This window comes from Medicago sativa, chromosome 7 (assembly GCF_051527215.1).
Source record: "Medicago sativa cultivar Bolivia chromosome 7, Bolivia_mono, whole genome shotgun sequence".
NCBI classification, from domain to species: Eukaryota; Viridiplantae; Streptophyta; class Magnoliopsida; order Fabales; family Fabaceae; genus Medicago; species Medicago sativa.
The window spans coordinates 62509763-62527072 of NC_140755.1; the positions used below are offsets into that span (position 1 = coordinate 62509763).

Genomic DNA, 17310 nt, shown 5'->3' on the forward strand with positions numbered 1-17310 from the left:
GTTTGAATTTTATGATGATAGTATGAAGTTGACGATAAAGATGATTTCAAGAGGTGGAAGGAAGAAGATGAAGAAAAAAGTCATTTAAGATATATATTTTTTTTACCAACTTTAATGTTTTAATATACATTAAATTATAAATTACTATTTATTAAATTAATATTTTTTAAAAGAATACTTTAACAAATATAAGTTCGAGAACGAAGGGTGAGACATGTCACCAGAACAAAGGACGTAGGAAATGCGGAATAAAACTAATGATGGTTGTGGGTTCTAAACATGATGTTGATTTAACGAATACATGAACTATAATATGTAGATATAATGTTAATCAACAAATGAGATGTTAACGTTGTAAGATGATGAGGTATGATGATAGTATAAATGTCATGACGATGATGGACGACATAATAAAAGATGCTTATGAAAGACTTAAGGGGAAAGTAGAGAAAGTTGTAAGAGGGTAATTCATGAACCAATAAAAATGAAAATGATTGTTGTTGTGAAAGTGACTCAAAATTGGAGTTTGGAGGCCAAAAATTGATGTTTGCTGAAAGTACAAATCGGGGCCCGAATGGCAAAAATCGGGGCCCGATTTTGGCAGTCTTTGGGAGCAGTTTGGTACTGGAAAAATCGGCGCCCGAATGGTAAAAATCGGGGCCCGATTTTGCGTGCTGTTATTTTTCAGAAACGTATTTTTGGGCCAGATTTGGTACAATTTTATGGGAGTTTCTTTTACTATAAATATAGGCATTGTATCAGTGTAAACCTTGAGATAGAGGGGGCTGAAACAAGGGTTTAGAAAGGCAACAACAAAACTAGGGTTTGTATAGAGTTTGTCTCTTTGGAACAAATACTAGGTTTTGAGGGTTGATTCACCTTGGAAACACTATTAGGATTGAGTCTCTTGGTTACGGGAAGAGGCTGGGATTTGGGTAGAATTAGGCGGGAGACTTATTCTTGTAACCCATTGAAATCTCTTTGTAACGTTACTCATCATATAGTGGAACGGAGGGCTGCTCTCTCCCCCAGACTAGGTCAATTTGGACCGAACTGGGTCAACAAATTCTTTGTGTTCTCTCTTCCTTTTCTCTCATTGTTGTTTTCTACTTTTGGCTTGTGATTATAACTGTTCCATACACTTTGAGTTTGGTTGCTTAATTATCCCTTGCTCCACACATCAAGTTGTTATTGGTGTGAGTTTTTCATCGAATTCTCAACAATTGGCGCCCACCGTGGGGCAAAGGTCAAAGGATAATCTAGTACCATGGGTTCGATGTGGGATATTGAGTAGTTTAGCGGAGATAACGATTTTGGGTTATGGAAGGTAAAGATGGAAGCGGTGTTAATACAGCAAAAGTGTGAGAAAGCTTTGAAGGGTGAAGGTTCGTTACCGGTCACCATGTCACGAGCGGAGAAGACCGAGATGGTGGACAAGGCCAGGAGTGCCATTGTCTTGTGCCTCGGAGATAAAGTTTTGAGAGAAGTAGCAAAGGAACCAACCGCGGCATCAATGTGGGCAAAGTTGGAATCTTTGTATATGACAAAGTCTTTGGCTCATCGGCAATTCCTAAAGCAACAACTCTACTCATTCAAGATGATGGAGTCAAAGGCTATCATGGAGCAACTTACGGAGTTCAACAAAATCCTTGATGACTTGGAGAATATTGAGGTGCAACTTGAGGATGAAGATAAAGCTATACTCTTGTTGTGTGCTCTACCGAAATCTTTTGAATCGTTCAAAGATACCATGCTCTATGGCAAAGAAGGCACTGTTACCTTGGAAGAAGTTCAAGCGGCTTTGAGAACCAAGGAGTTGACCAAGTCCAAGGACTTGAGAGTTCATGAAAACGGTGAAGGCCTAAGTGTCTCAAAAAGGAATGGTGGAGGTAGAGGTAACCGGAGAAAGAGTGGTAAGAAGTCAAAGTCTGAATGCTTTAACTGTCACAAGATGGGTCACTTCATGAAGGATTGTCCGGAGATTAATGGTAACTCCGCACAAATTGTCACTGAAGGTTATGAGGATGCAGATGCTCTGATGGTGTGGTGTTGTTTGGAGGATGAAGGTGATGTTGGTCACCTTGGGATTGATGCCTAGTGGAGCGGTGATCGTCTGGAGAGACGTTAAACACTCAACATCAGCCTGGAGAGGCGGTGGTAAGAATACTCATGATCAGTCTGGAGAGGCGGAGGCAACAATACTCATGATCTACCTGTTGAGGTGGAGTTTCAAGGTTGAAGACATAGTGGGATGTACGCATTTGCTAGTTGAGGTAGAGTACGCTCAGCATGAGGTGGAGTTGAACACACCGGTAACGGTACGACTATGGAGGACCTTGGGTGCTATATGGATAGCACAGCTTGCGGGATTACTCTAAAAGAAGGCCAAGGGTGATTGGATGCAAGGAGACCTTCAAGGAAACGGGAGATGTCTTGTGTTGAAGATGTCATGGTGAATGCTTGTGGGACTACCAAAAATACCTAGCGTAGTTAGACTACAAGGACCTTCGAGAAGGCGGAAGACATTTCGAGGGCTGAAGGGATGGGAGGTGTATACTTGTGGATTACTCTAAAAGCCAAGGGTGATTGGGAACAAGTAGATCTTCAAGGAAGCGGGAGATGTCTCGTGTTGAAGAGGTTATGGTAAAGGCTTGTGGAACTACCTAAAATTCCTGGCGTAGTTGGACTGCAAGTATCTTCGAGAAGGCGGAAGACATTCCGATGGCTGAAGAGGTTAGGGTGTAAACTTGTGGAGCTACTTGGTGTAGTGGGAACAAGGGAAAGAGCAGCAAGGTGTTGATGTTAAATGGGCATCATCACTAATTTGGAGTCAAGGTGGAGATTGTTGTGAAAGTGACTCAAAATTGGAGTTTGGAGGCCAAAAATTGATGTTTGCTGAAAGTACAAATCGGGGCCCGAATGGCAAAAATCGGGGCCCGATTTTGGCAGTCTTTGGGAGCAGTTTGGTACTGGAAAAATCGGCGCCCGAATGGTAAAAATCGGGGCCCGATTTTGCGTGCTGTTATTTTTCAGAAACGTATTTTTTGGGCCAGATTTGGTACAATTTTATGGGAGTTTCTTTTACTATAAATATAGGCATTGTATCAGTGTAAACCTTGAGATAGAGGGGGCTGAAACAAGGGTTTAGAAAGGCAACAACAAAACTAGGGTTTGTATAGAGTTTGTCTCTTTGGAACAAATACTAGGTTTTGAGGGTTGATTCACCTTGGAAACACTATTAGGATTGAGTCTCTTGGTTACGGGAAGAGGCTGGGATTTGGGTAGAATTAGGCGGGAGACTTATTCTTGTAACCCATTGAAATCTCTTTGTAACGTTACTCATCATATAGTGGAACGGAGGGCTGCTCTCTCCCCCAGACTAGGTCAATTTGGACCGAACTGGGTCAACAAATTCTTTGTGTTCTCTCTTCCTTTTCTCTCATTGTTGTTTTCTACTTTTGGCTTGTGATTATAACTGTTCCATACACTTTGAGTTTGGTTGCTTAATTATCCCTTGCTCCACACATCAAGTTGTTATTGGTGTGAGTTTTTCATCGAATTCTCAACAATTGTAAATTAGAGTAGGGGATAAATGTAGTGAGGATACTATATGAGGAGTGTGAACATTGGAATGTTTTTTGGTTGAAGCGGAAAGGAGTCGAGGTAAAATGGTAAAGATAAAGATACGATGAGGGGATCGTTAGGATGAAATGTAAACGGAGATAGGGAGTGGTGTATGAAGTAAACGAATGACGTGAGGGGTAGTAAGAGCGGTGAGTCAGGATAGGAATCTAAAAGAAGAGAGTAAGATGAATGAGAAGGGAGATAAGGCAAAGTGAAGAAAAGGGATTGTTATAGGAATAGTTCATAAACAAAAGACAAAGATAATAGTATAATCGAAAGTAATTGTACCCCTTGTTTAGTTCCAGAAAGCACACCATGATCGAGTGCATGCTGAGATGAAGATGACGGCCCATCTTCAACACCAACCCCAGCACCCTGTAAAGTTAGAGAAACAAGATATTAATTTCGATGTTAGAAACATCGCGATCCAATATACTTTAAGTAAATGGCAAACCTTGGGTGTGGAGTCAGGATAAACTCTAGGATAAGGTGTTCGGGCCATGTTATAAATAACCGATCTGCCACGAGATCTTGGGGTCAAAAAACCATTTTCATAAACCCTGGCATGGTTAATAACCCTTGGTACAACTGACATAATAGGGGATTTTTGAGCAAAGTGATGGTCTTTTAGTAAAGTTGAATCCTCCCCAGTAGGACTTTGCATGCTTAACATTGATGGGGAAACCTTGGAAGGCCTGCTCCCAATGTAAGCTTTTGCTAGTTGCACAGGTGAAGCAACATCTTCAACAGAAACCTATACACAGTATATGGTTGTACATGTCTCAAAAATGAAATTTTAAAAACCTTTTCTTATGAAATTTTAAAAACCTTCTCTTATATCTATTTTCTTTCAAATTTTTGAAATTAAATACACTGCTATTATATCGGTTCTTTTATTCTCTTTTTTTTGGTAGTGTTACAAGGTAACGAGGCAAAAAGAAAAAGAAAAAAAAAAGGAGAGACAAAATTAAGTTCCCAGCTTATCTTTTAGAATGAGAGATTCCATTCCAAGCAGAGGGTAGTTCCAGCGAGCAGAACACCTTGCATGTGATCCTTCCTAATTCTTTTATTCTCTTCTAACAAAATAATATTATACGTGACGAAATATGTCAATATTATTATTCTTGTTGATGGTGATGGAAAATACAACAAGTTGATGGATTCAATATTTGTAGCACCTTCCTTAAAAAATAATATTTGTAGCACCTAATCATAGCATGACACACCATGAGATAGGTGTATTAGAAACTAGATATAAAATACACATATATGATAATAAATAGTCATAAAAAAGATAATAACATAAACAATAAAAGTGTTTACAAAAAAGAAGAAAACAATAAAAGTACATTTTAACAGAAGAAAAATAGACAATAAAAAGAAGTTAACGGAATGAAAATAAATTTTTTATTACTAGCAAGTCACGATTTAAGAACCATTCAAAACCGATTACAATTTATTAGGATGATCAAAATTGAAACATAATACCTACTGCAAGATTTGTTTGGTGGGTTTGGAAGCAGACCACTTTCTTCATTTTCTTCTTGAATTGGCTTATTACTAGTTTCATATCTGGGTTTGATTGGGTTTATTTGAGTTTCGAATTGCTCTCTTTTTGGCCGATGGTTTTGACGTTGATGATTTTTCTGCCGTCGCTGTTTTTTGTATTTTATGTTCTATTTGGTGGTTGTATCTTTATTATGTTGTTTAGTTTGTATTACTGTTGCAGAGCCGGTCTTAGGTTAGTGACAACAGGTTCATTGTTGTGTTGTAGGTGTTTTTTAGTGGTTGGGTCACTGGTGGTGTTATCGTGTTGCTGGCCTCGTAGTTAGCATGTTGTTTGTTATTGTGGGTTCCGACAGTTTGATACACGTTTTTTATTTAAGTTGTTGATCAGAGATTGGTTTGGTGATTGAAGATTTATGCCTCTTTTTGATGTGTTTTGTTTGTGATTCAGAAAACAGCAAGGGTCAGGTTCTGTTAACGGTCTAGTTACCATCGTATTGGACTCATCCATCGATCTGAGTCTAATGTCCCCTCAATCTTTGTATCTCTTTTATATATATAGCATTAGACAGATACTTGTATCTTTTTGAGTCTCACCATCAGTCTTCTTTTCTTCCCTCACTTTCCTCTTATGATGTCTATCCACACAATTTTTTTATTCAAAATTTCTTTTCATTCTCCAGATCATCACTTATCTTTATATTTATATATTTTTTAAAACAAATAAAATATGTAGGACATTTTAATATTTAATAAAAATATTGTTTTCCTATTTTTAGTTTGATAATAATCTTTTCTAAATTAATGAATTTACCACTTTAAAAAGTGAGGATTATTACTTAACTCATTCAAAAGTAAGAAATAAATTACAAATGTAATATTTTTTAAGGTTTTTTTTTACAAAAAAAAACAAAAAAATACTTTGTGGTATTAATACATTAATCGAATATTTCCATTTTTCCGTGGAAGAAATTCCAAGCATCACAAAAAAATCCATACACATAACCGTGAGGTCGTTTGTTTGAATAAAGGGGAGACGTCCAACCTAACAATATCAAAATTTTAAGTTGTGTTAGGACTTACAGACATTTTATTTTATGTATTAATAAAAAAATTATAAATACATATGTATATATAAACGTTTTTTTTCCATAGTTATGTTATACTTTTTTTGACTGAAATATTGTTCTATAAACAATAGTTTGACCTTGAATTCATCTTCTTTTATCAATTAATCTAATTCAATTATTGCCCTTTTTCATTAAAAAAAAACGCTTAAAGCAATTTCTCTATACACCTTCTTTTGTTTTCAAAATTATTTTGTACTATTTTTGGGGGCTTTATTGTTGGGCATTTTAAAATTCAAAACACTAACTTATAAAAGTTGTGGTTCTTTCATTGCAACTGCATACATATAGAGTTGATTTTATAATTTTTTTCTTACCAATGAAGCATTTGATAAGTTAATATTCTAATTCTTTTTTTTTTTTTTTGAGGAAACAATCAAGTGAATATTCTAATTCTTAAACATTACCTAGAAAAGAGAACTTAATAATAATAATCATGGGGCCATATAAATTTCTAAGACTTATAGGTATTGATTTTATCAAACATTATATCCCACAATTTCATTATAGATTGTTATTGTTTAATATATTACTTAGACAAGTTTTTTTTTTTTTTTTTTTTTAATAAATTGACACAAAATCTAGGCAATACCATTAGAGACATCAATTTCTACTCTAATGGCATAAAATGTTTTTATATATACATTTAATAAAACCACATTATAATGTCATTTTATTACGTTAGTTTACAAAATAACTACGTAATTATGAAACATTGTAAACTTTTATGTGATCATTTTAAAAAAATAAAAAATCAGATATTTAATATATAATAGATACGTAATATATCTTGTAAAAAAAAGATACATAATATATGGATTTTTTTAGGGGGCATAGTTTTCGTTCTTGAAAGGATACATAGTTAATCTAATAAGGGTTAAAATATATAATCATTTTATGTTTGTAACATATATAATATTCATTTACACATGACGTACATGACTCAAAGAGTCTTATTAATACATGAAGAATGAAGGTACTATATTATTTTACTAGATATATATTGGTGGTTGGTGCATGTCTCTGGTGGTGTTCTTTGTAATTAATATGCATGACTTCAAATGTCATATTTAATACATGAGAATGAAAGAGAATCAATAGTGTATGATTTATTTAATATTCAAAATTTATTAATTTAAACTTAATGAAATTTGAATTGTGTTTTTATTAATATACATAATAATTAAATTTCTAAATAAAAAGTAAAATTCTGAATTCTACTATAGATTCAAAATTAAATTATTAATATAGAGTATCTAAATTTTATCTCTAATTTTAACGATATTTGATAAGTTTTACTTACGTCATGACTTAATTTCACATTAATAGATTCTCCTTCCCTTAAGAATTAAATTGATAAGAGCGAATCTTAAATTTATATCTAAATAAAATTTTAAAATAAAGTTAAATAAGTTTTTTTTTCCTTAAAAATGATATGTTTGGATCCTCCAAAAAATTTCTTTTACACTTTTGGTCCTTATTGTTGTTTCAATCTTGTCATGTTTACTTACCTTTCAACTAAACTTCAAATTATCCAATCACTTTATGTGAAAATTGGAGTTTTAACAAAAAAAAAATTAACTAACAAAAATTTAAGTGACACCACCACAAGGACATTTTAATTGATTTGGAGTTCCACATCGACATATAAGAATGTTTCATTGCAACTTTTTAATATTTAATTTATTTGAATTCCTTTCTTTCTCTACATTCTTTTCTTCCTTCTAAGACCATTTACAATGGTTAAAAAACTCAACACACTTTTTCTTTTCCCAACACTCCACATCATTTTCTCTCTCCCACCTAATAATTTAACACTCATTCAATTTTTACACTCTCCAATGGTTTTTCATTCAACTCTCTACCCCACCACTTTTTATTTCATATTCTTATTTAATTTTATATTTTTGTTTTTATGATTACATAAAATTACAATAATCGATTATAATTAAATTAAAATAATAAACACTTAACAATATATTTTTTAGTTTTTTGTAAAAACAAAATTTTATTTAAATAATTTATTTTTATTTTCTTAACTTAAAACGCAATAAAATAAACTAAGCACGCGACACACAAATAACTTAAAATGCAAGACAACAAACTAAGCACACAACACACAAGTAACTTAATTAGTACGATACAAATCATCTTCAATCACGAAACATTCCAAACTTTTCCCATATGTGCTTCACTAAATCTGCTTGCAATTTGTGATGAACATTTGGATCACGCAACTCAGATCTAGCACGCACATGATTTGCAAAAGCGGGTAACACCTCGGTCGAGTATGGTTGCGGTGTACTAGATCCATTTTCCTCAGATTGCTCAAAATCGGTCCAACGTTGAGAATATGAATCTCATTCATCCTCAACAATCATATTATGTAATATGATGCATGACCTCATGATGATACCCAAATCGGCTATGTCCCACAAGCGAGCTGGTTCCCGGATGATTTTAAATCGAGCTTGAAGCACTCCAAATGCACGTTCGATGTCCTTCCGACATCCCTCCTGATATTTTGCAAATAACTTATCGTGTTCACTTTAAGGAAGTCTAATCGATTTGACGAAAGTTGGATAAGAAGGGTAGATACCACCAGCTAGATAGTATGCCATATTATAGGGACGTTGATTCACAAAGAAATTCACACTTGGAGCCTTTCCCTATTCCACATCATCAGACACTGGTGATCGGTCTATAATGTTTATATCGTTCAACATTCTCGGACATCCAAAAAAGGCATGCCAGATCCATAGATCATGAGATGCAACTGCTCCAAGAATAACTGTGGTGGTTCCCTTATCCCCCCTAGTAAATTGACCTTCCCATGCTTTAGGACAATTTTTCCACTCCCACTGCATGCAGTCAATACTTCCGATCATCCCTGGGAATCCTCGCATTTCATTAACATGTAGTATTCTTTGCAGGTCATCTTGGGTTGGTGCTCTCAGGTACACTTTCTCATACAAATCGTATAATTCCTTTACATAATCTATGTAAGCACTCAAATGTTGTAGTACCTCCTATTTTGATGTATTCATCGACCGCATCTGCTGCCACACCATATACTAACATTCGCATTGTTGTGGTACATTTTGCTAAGGGTGATATACCTTCTTTATTGGCTGCATCAACTCGCTGGGTGTAGTAGTTATCACTACTTGAAAGGTCCCCAACGATTCAAAGGAAAACATGTTTTTGCATCCGGTACCGACGACGAAACATTGCATCGTCATATGTAGGCTCATTGGCAAAGTAGTCGTCAATTAGTTTTTGGTTTTTGGTACCGATAAGTTATTTTCTACTACGAGGTGCACTATCTTCCAATATTTTGTTTCGACGCTCTCTAAATCGGTTGACGATATAAGTTTCTTCAATTTCACATTTTTGATTGTAGGCTGCGATATCAAAAGGATATTCTGATGGATCCATTAATAGTTTTTTGTGATATTGGAAGTAGATTGAATGAGATTTGGGATATTGGTACATCAATGTATCTATGAGTCCCTATATATAAGTACATTGAGTGGTGCACACTGACGGATTCAAAATAAGTTATTGTATAGAGTTAATTATCAGATAAGGATTAGATTTGAATTGGATGGTACATATTCAAACACAATAACCCATACATTAAAGCCAAGAGTCACGAACAATTATTAAAGTAAACACTACAGACTTGACACCATTGACAATTATTAAAGCAAACAATACAAACTTGACACCACTGACAATTATTAAAGCAAACACTACACACTTGACACCACTGACAATTATTAAAGCAAACACTGGGGACTTGATAACACTGACAATTTTGACCGAATATGGACAAATACTTGATTTAAATTAATTTCCAAACAGCTCTTGGTCCAATTTTTCCAACAACTCATTCTTCTGGTCATCGAGATGCTCTTCGGAACTTAGCTTTAGATACATTTTCATTTTCTTAGTATGAGTCATTCCTTTCATCAATTGGTTAGCCTCCTGTTACACCAAGGCTATCTTGTCCAATCGTTTAAGCACTTTCTCCTTGAATTGTTTGAATTCAGCCCACTCATTGTCCACCACCTCCAAGGCAGCTTCCTTGCTTTTCTTTTTACCCTTTTTTTAGATGCCTCCCTACCCATTGGACGAGCACTAGATCCTACAGAGTTTCAGCCACATGCATCACTCTCATGAGATCTCTTAGATCCACTACTTCGTGAGCCAATATTTCCTCCTACTTGACTACCATAACGTGGTTGATCACGGAGAGCGTGCCATTCTGCCATTAAAGTAAATTGAACATTCTTCCCACTTGCTTATAATTCCTGCGCTTTTGCCAAAATATCATTCTCCGACATACCGCTTCCTTGCAAACGCTTAACGCCATCATAAGCGCCAATCCATTTACCCAGTATTTTGTTTATATAATTAAAATGGTTTCGGCATGCAACTCCATCACGCGGAGGATCGAATGAGAAATGCTCATTACAATACTCAACAATTCTACCCCAATATGTTTCACCTTTCTGGTTTCTCCGACAACACTGTTTGTTCCATATTTAATCCACCCACTAATTAGCACCAAATTTTGTTAAGTGTTACATGCTGGTTGTTGGTTTTTCTTGAGATTAGGAGTTGAATCCTCTAGATTTGGAGTGATTTCATTAGCACCTGTCATGCCACCAAGAGTTATTTGTGTTGAAAATTCGGGAAATACAGGTGTACCAACACTAGGAACATTTTCATTCCCCCTTGGCATATAAGCATTAAACGGGGGTGTTTGAGATGGATATCCCATCATAGATCCATAATATGGATTAAAGTTTGGAAAAGAGGATGACTGATTGAAATTTGGTGCAAAACCAAAATTAGTATGCTTTGAGGACGTTGGTTGGAAAATTGATTTGGATTTTGATAATTGTTGGGATTTTGGTAGCTAAATGGGTAATTAGAAGAATACTGGGTGTTGAAATGATTATTATTGGGATCCATTTCACTAAAAAGAAGATTAAAACTTCAAAAGAAAAACTAATAGAAAGATAATAATATTAAGATAGTGGAAAATTTCGTTTTTTTTTGTGTCAAAATCAAATGAACCAAGTCTACAAAAAAAAATCATGAATTTTGGTAAAAAAAAAAAAATTAAGAAAAATTCATTTGCAATGAAATAATTGAGTTCAAATTATTAAGATGAGAAAAATCCAGCCAGCCAACCAGCAAGCGCTACGTGTTATAACTTATCCACTTACATCTTCTCTCTCTGCGTCCCTGCCACAACCAACCGCTCCTGTCGGCGCGTGCATCACACACGCTCATTCATCCAACCACATCGCGCCGCGTGGCCTGCTTGGTCTACCATTTTTCAGCATTCAACATGCTGAGAGCATTCATTACTTCTCTCTTCCACATCATTTCTCAACAAACTTCAACTCCCCATTGCACATGTTCTAAGTGTTGAAATTGTCATTCAACACAACCATTGTATTTGGTCTAAATATGAAGAAATCTAATAATCAGGTCTTCACTCGTCATCTTCTTTCTATTTTCCATCAAGAACAAGACCACAAGTGATCTCACCCATCAAACCATGAAAATTGAAATTTCCCCAAAATTAAAAATTCATAAACCATAAAACGCAAAGAGAGTACAAGAACAACAAAGACAAATGCAACAAATATTTAGGGAAAAGATGCAAATCAAATATGTTGAGCTCATGGTTACCCAATACTATTATGAGTAGATTGTATGTTGTACTTCCACCTAAGAATGGTGGTGATCTGGATAGAAGGGTCTGGCGTGGATCTGCTGATGAATAATTTTATATTTCTTCAACTTATAGTTTTTTTTTGAAGGAAACTTATAGTTTGTTATGTAGGTTCGATGATGATAGTTGGGATGTTACGTGGATGCGTATTTGGAGACTAAAAATACCGGAGTGAATTCGAACTTTTATTTGGTTGGTTTGGCATGATCATTTAATTACTAATTACCGCAAGAGTAAAATGCATATTTGTATAAAAAAAAAATGCATATCGGAGAGCCTTGATGTCGGCATTGGTTTTATATTGTTGAAGATGTCCTGCATGTGTTGAGTGATTGCCCTCTTACAAAAGCAGGTGTAATTTATTAAAGGGTTAATTAAGGAAATGGTCCCTATAAATATTCAGAATTTTGTTTTTTGTCCCTATAAAATAAAATCACACTTTTTAGTCCCTCTGACATTTTCCTTAAGCATTTTAGGGACCAAAAATGTTGACAGGGACTAAAAATGATGATGGAAATTTTTTTTAGGGACTAAAAATGCTGACGGAAAATTTTATAGGGACTAAAAAGTGTGATTTTATTTTGTAGGGACTAAAAACAAAATTCTCGATATTTATAGGGATCATTTACTTAATTAACCCTTTATGAAAAAATGAAGTGCGTGAATCTTTGTATATAGTTGATTTGCGAGAGCGGATTACCATGAATTTGTACGATGAGCTTGGAAAGGACTCGATAGCGCGTTGGGGATGTGTATGGGCGGCTAGCCGTCATTTTCTTTGGAATTGGTGCAACCGCGAAGCTCATGGAGAGGAGCGGGTTTGCCCTAGTCATCCTTGGCAGAATATGCAGTAGGGTATAGTTGATTTAGAAGTATTCATATGACTTCATTCGACCACTAATAGGGTATCCACCATATTTCTCTTTAATCAAGGCTTTAAATCCACTCCATCGATATATCTTCAACAACTTTCCTTAGTAATTTCTTTTGCAAAATGATCTGAATAAGAAAACATTTCTAAAAACTTAGAATAAAGGTTGTGTCTCACCACATAAGTTAAAATTAAAGAGTGCAAAACATAAGTAAAACAAACATATGTTGTTAGCAGCCTAAGGCACACTACAAAAAACGCGCTTCATTCCGGCGGTTTTTTTGGGGAGGTTTTAGAAAACCCCCGCAATTCAATCTAAAAAGTGCCGCCTGGATTCCACACCGTCGGAAAGGCTCATTATTTTTCTGAGGTTTTGAAAACCCCCACAAATTTCAAGCTAGCTTCCCTTTTTTTCCTCTCCCGCTTGTTTTTCTAGGGTGGCTCGCTTGATTTTTTGATTTTATTTCATTCTTTTTTCGTTTCCCTCTTTTTCTTTTTTTGGTGAAAAAGAAGAAACCCTTATGTTGTCTCTTGAAACCCTTATCACTCAACCTGAACTCCTCCCTCTCTCTCAAAACCCAATCTAAGAACCTATGTGTCTCTAGAAACTCTATCAGTTCTCACTCCCCATCACCCTTTCCCACATCAGAACCGTCCATCACACTCTCACTCTCTCTCGCCACCTATTTCAGTATACAGAATTTTGCTAGCTTACTCAGTCCACAATCCACTTTCTCACTCAAAATCCATCTGGAAAGGTTAGTGAATCACAATATCCATCTTTCTAAATTGATTTTATTGCTGCTAATTTGTGATTTAGAACGTTAGGGTTTCTGATTTGGGGTTTTTGATTTATGTGCTCCTTCACCTCTGATTAGCTGAGAATTTGTGAATTTGGGTTTTAGGGTTTCACCTTTGATTTGCTTTGAATTTGTGATTTTGGGTTCTAGAGTTGCTTTGAATTTGATTTGATGCCAAGTCTTTGATTCAAAAAAATGGTGTTCTTCTGGTACAGTGACATATGTTTTTGGGTATTTTGGAATTCGATGGCATACCCTGTTTAAGATTAAGAGTAAAATATTTTATTATCTGCAATCTATTTATGTATTTAACGATTGTGTTTGAGGGTGCAAACTTACTTGTACTATGTTTACACCTAAATTTATTCATGAGTGACTATGTTCATGATTTTTCTGTTGTATATAACCTCAGTCAGACACTTAAATTTTATACTTTATAAATATGTTTTGTTCCAAGTGTTTTAGAAAAACCATTAAGAAGCCAAAACTGAAAGCCAAATCTCATGAAAATCTAGTCTAGGGTAAAAGAACCATCTTTATCATTACGAGCATCTGGCCTACCTTGTGTACTAAGGAGCTATGTAACATCTTTTTCTTTTATGCGTTATTATTATTATTATTATTATTATTATTATTATGATAACTAATGGGTCTCAACTTTCAACTCATCAATGTAATCTAGCTATTTAATTTCACAATTTTATTTATCGATTTACATTTTGCTTTTGGTGTTGAGTGACTTGAGTCTTATTAAGGTGATGCATATGTTGATTTTAGTCTAATTTTGTTGTTGTGGGTTCCTAATTTTCTGCAAAGATTGTCATTGTATAAAGTGGTTAACTAGTTATCAATTGATCTTTTGTGTTTGAACTGCTGCTAAATTTTGCAGGGGATTGTTCATGGCCTATCATTGTTGTTACATAGTTGGATACTGAATTCAATTAATATCTATGTAAGCTATCAATGGTCTAATGTACTTTAGGTATTGAAGCTTAGAAGTCAGGGCCTTCAAATATCAAACATTGTGAGTCTTTAGGTTTTGATATTGTTAATAAGTCTATAGTGCTTTAGACTCTGTAATTTATGTGCAGACTGAAAAGAATCAGATGCCATAGATGATGTCTTGGATAAAGATGAAGCTGAAGAGGAGAGAAGATTGACAATATACAGACTGAAATGATAAGAATTAGTACTTTTGAGTTGTATTGTGAAATTGTAATGAGAACTTGAGTATAATGATGAAGTTGAAGAGGAGAGAAAACCTGACATTATTAGGAGACTAAATTGATGACAATAATTTTGAGTTGTATTACTATATTTTAATGAAATTTGATTAAAATGATCCAATTTTTTTTTTAATTAATTTAACATTTTGCGGGGGTTTTAAACCTCCGCAACAAAACCGCCGCAGTTTGTTTGGCAGAATACCAGCGGTTGCCAAAAACTCCCGCAGATAATTTGTGGGATTAGTATAACCGGGGGTTTTGAAAACTCCCGCAAAACATTCCGCGGAGGTTAAAAACCCCCGGAAAATGGCTTAAAAACCGCCGCAATCCAGGCGCGTTTTTTGTAGTGGCAGTAGGCAGCGAATAAGATGAGTCAATACATGAAGATAGAAGTTTATAAGTGGAAGAAATGATGAGGTAAGTGCTTAAAACTAAGATGAAGAGTAGGATACACCATAGATGGAAAGGGTAAAGCCAAAATGAACACGTAGAGTGGTGAAGTGGTTTGAGGTAATGAAGATGCTAGGTGAAGAATTAAGACGAAGGTAATTGGAATTATAAAAGTGTAAAAGTAAGGGATAATGTTAATAATGATTATGGTGAAGAAATGACCTTAAGTTAAAATGAATAAAGTGTGGTCGATTAAGAGGATAGATGATGTTGAGAAAATTGATAAGATGAAATAGCACGGGAGTAGAAAGATGTGTGTTAATTAACGAATGATGTTAGAGGTAATATTAGTTATGAGACAAGATAATGAATCAATAGAGAGATAATGACCTAAGTTAGAATTAAGTAAGGATGATGAGATTGAATGAGGTTATAAATGACGGTGAATGTGTGGTGAGACACTAGGTTATGGTGTAGTTGTGACGTAGAGTAAATAGTCTGCTAATGTTGAGAATGAATTAGTGTCCTATAAGGTTATTAATGTTGACAAGAGGTAATTTGGCGTAAGGTTGTTTTAATAGGGAGAATAAAAGTGATAGTCGTAAAGATAATGGTAAGATGAAAACTTAACTAAAAACGAAGAATGGATTGTTATCGTGAAGATGAAGCACTTAAGGCATGGAGATAGTCAATGAAGAGTATAGGGTTTAAGGACGATGTTGAGTAATTATGATGTCGAGTGATGATGTTATGACTAGGTTGTAAAATTTTGAATGATGAAGAAATAACTATGTTGTATAATGTTGAGTAGAGATGACGTAAATGATGTCTATGATGATGAGTAATGATGAAACAATCTTTATCTATAATTATTAATGATGTGCTATATGTAGTATTTAAATGAGTCGTCCCTCATGCATCATATCATAGGTAATACCATGTTATGTATGTTCAGTAACATAACTCTGACATACAAATGTTGATTAGAAAATGATACCGGGTTGATTAAGATGTATGTATGTTAAGTAACACAACTCTGACATACAAATGTTGATTAGAAATTGATACCAGGATGCATATAGGTCTAGGAATGAAGTGTATTTGCATATGGCTCATGTTTGGTGTATATGATGTTTATGTGATATATGTGGTATATATGTGATAAGTGTTAATATTGATATATTTTGAGTGTTATGTGCATTTCCTTAATGTTTTGAAACTGATGATTTATGATGATGATGATGTTGTAAAACCTTATGAAGAATTGTGAATATGTTGTAAATGATGATCAATGATGTTATGCCTATTTATATATATATATATATATATATATATATATATATATATATATATATATATATTATTCATGTATCCCAATATATGTTATGATGAATATTTTCACCCCTTTGTTTTGTTGTGTATTATGATGTATGTACTCTTGGGGTACAAACACTAAGAACGAGGAGCTCTAGCTTGCGAGACGTTTAGAAGGTGGCAACGAAGATATATTTCCGTAGCTATTATCTAATTAGTTACGTAGTCGAATAAGAATGTGCTATGATCTGTAACACTAGGGTTGAGGTTAAATGTTCAATGTTTAACTTTATTAAGGTTAAGTATTTGAAATCTTTATGACACTTTCTACAATGACGGTTGAGATTCATACTTGTTTATTTTATGTAATATTTTTGAAGTATTTTCTGCACTCTGAAATATGAGTTATTATTTATTATTTGAAGGATTGATTGATGAGTATGTGTAACATCCTTTTTGTTTAAAGTTATTCACATTATTTATTAAATCAACGTTGGGAATTAGGGTGTTACATGACCTATTTAAGGCCAGGCCAGGCCTGACCTAACCTCTTTAGTAAAAGATCCAGGCCTAGCCTTTTTAAAAAGCTTATTTACTTAAATAGGCCAGACTTGAGCATATAAATAAGTCTATATTCTCTCGGTTCCTTTTATTCTATCAACTCCTTTAACTTTGACCATAATCATTTGAACTATTA

General features: G+C 34.5%; 1 long non-coding RNA gene and 2 pseudogenes across 1 annotated transcript; 1 reads left to right on the top strand and 2 right to left on the bottom strand.

Annotated features, from left to right (window-relative positions):
- Positions 1-8410: 8410 nt before the first annotated feature.
- LOC146907476 (uncharacterized) lies at positions 8411-9786 on the bottom strand (annotated as a pseudogene).
- A 323-nt stretch (positions 9787-10109) lies between these two features.
- LOC146907477 (uncharacterized) lies at positions 10110-11240 on the bottom strand (annotated as a pseudogene).
- Positions 11241-13141: 1901 nt separating this feature from the next.
- Positions 13142-15040, top strand: LOC146907478 (uncharacterized). Its single transcript, XR_015018484.1, has 2 exons — positions 13142-13641; positions 14573-15040. It is a non-coding gene; the product is annotated as an uncharacterized LOC146907478 (long non-coding RNA).
- Positions 15041-17310: the final 2270 nt, after the last annotated feature.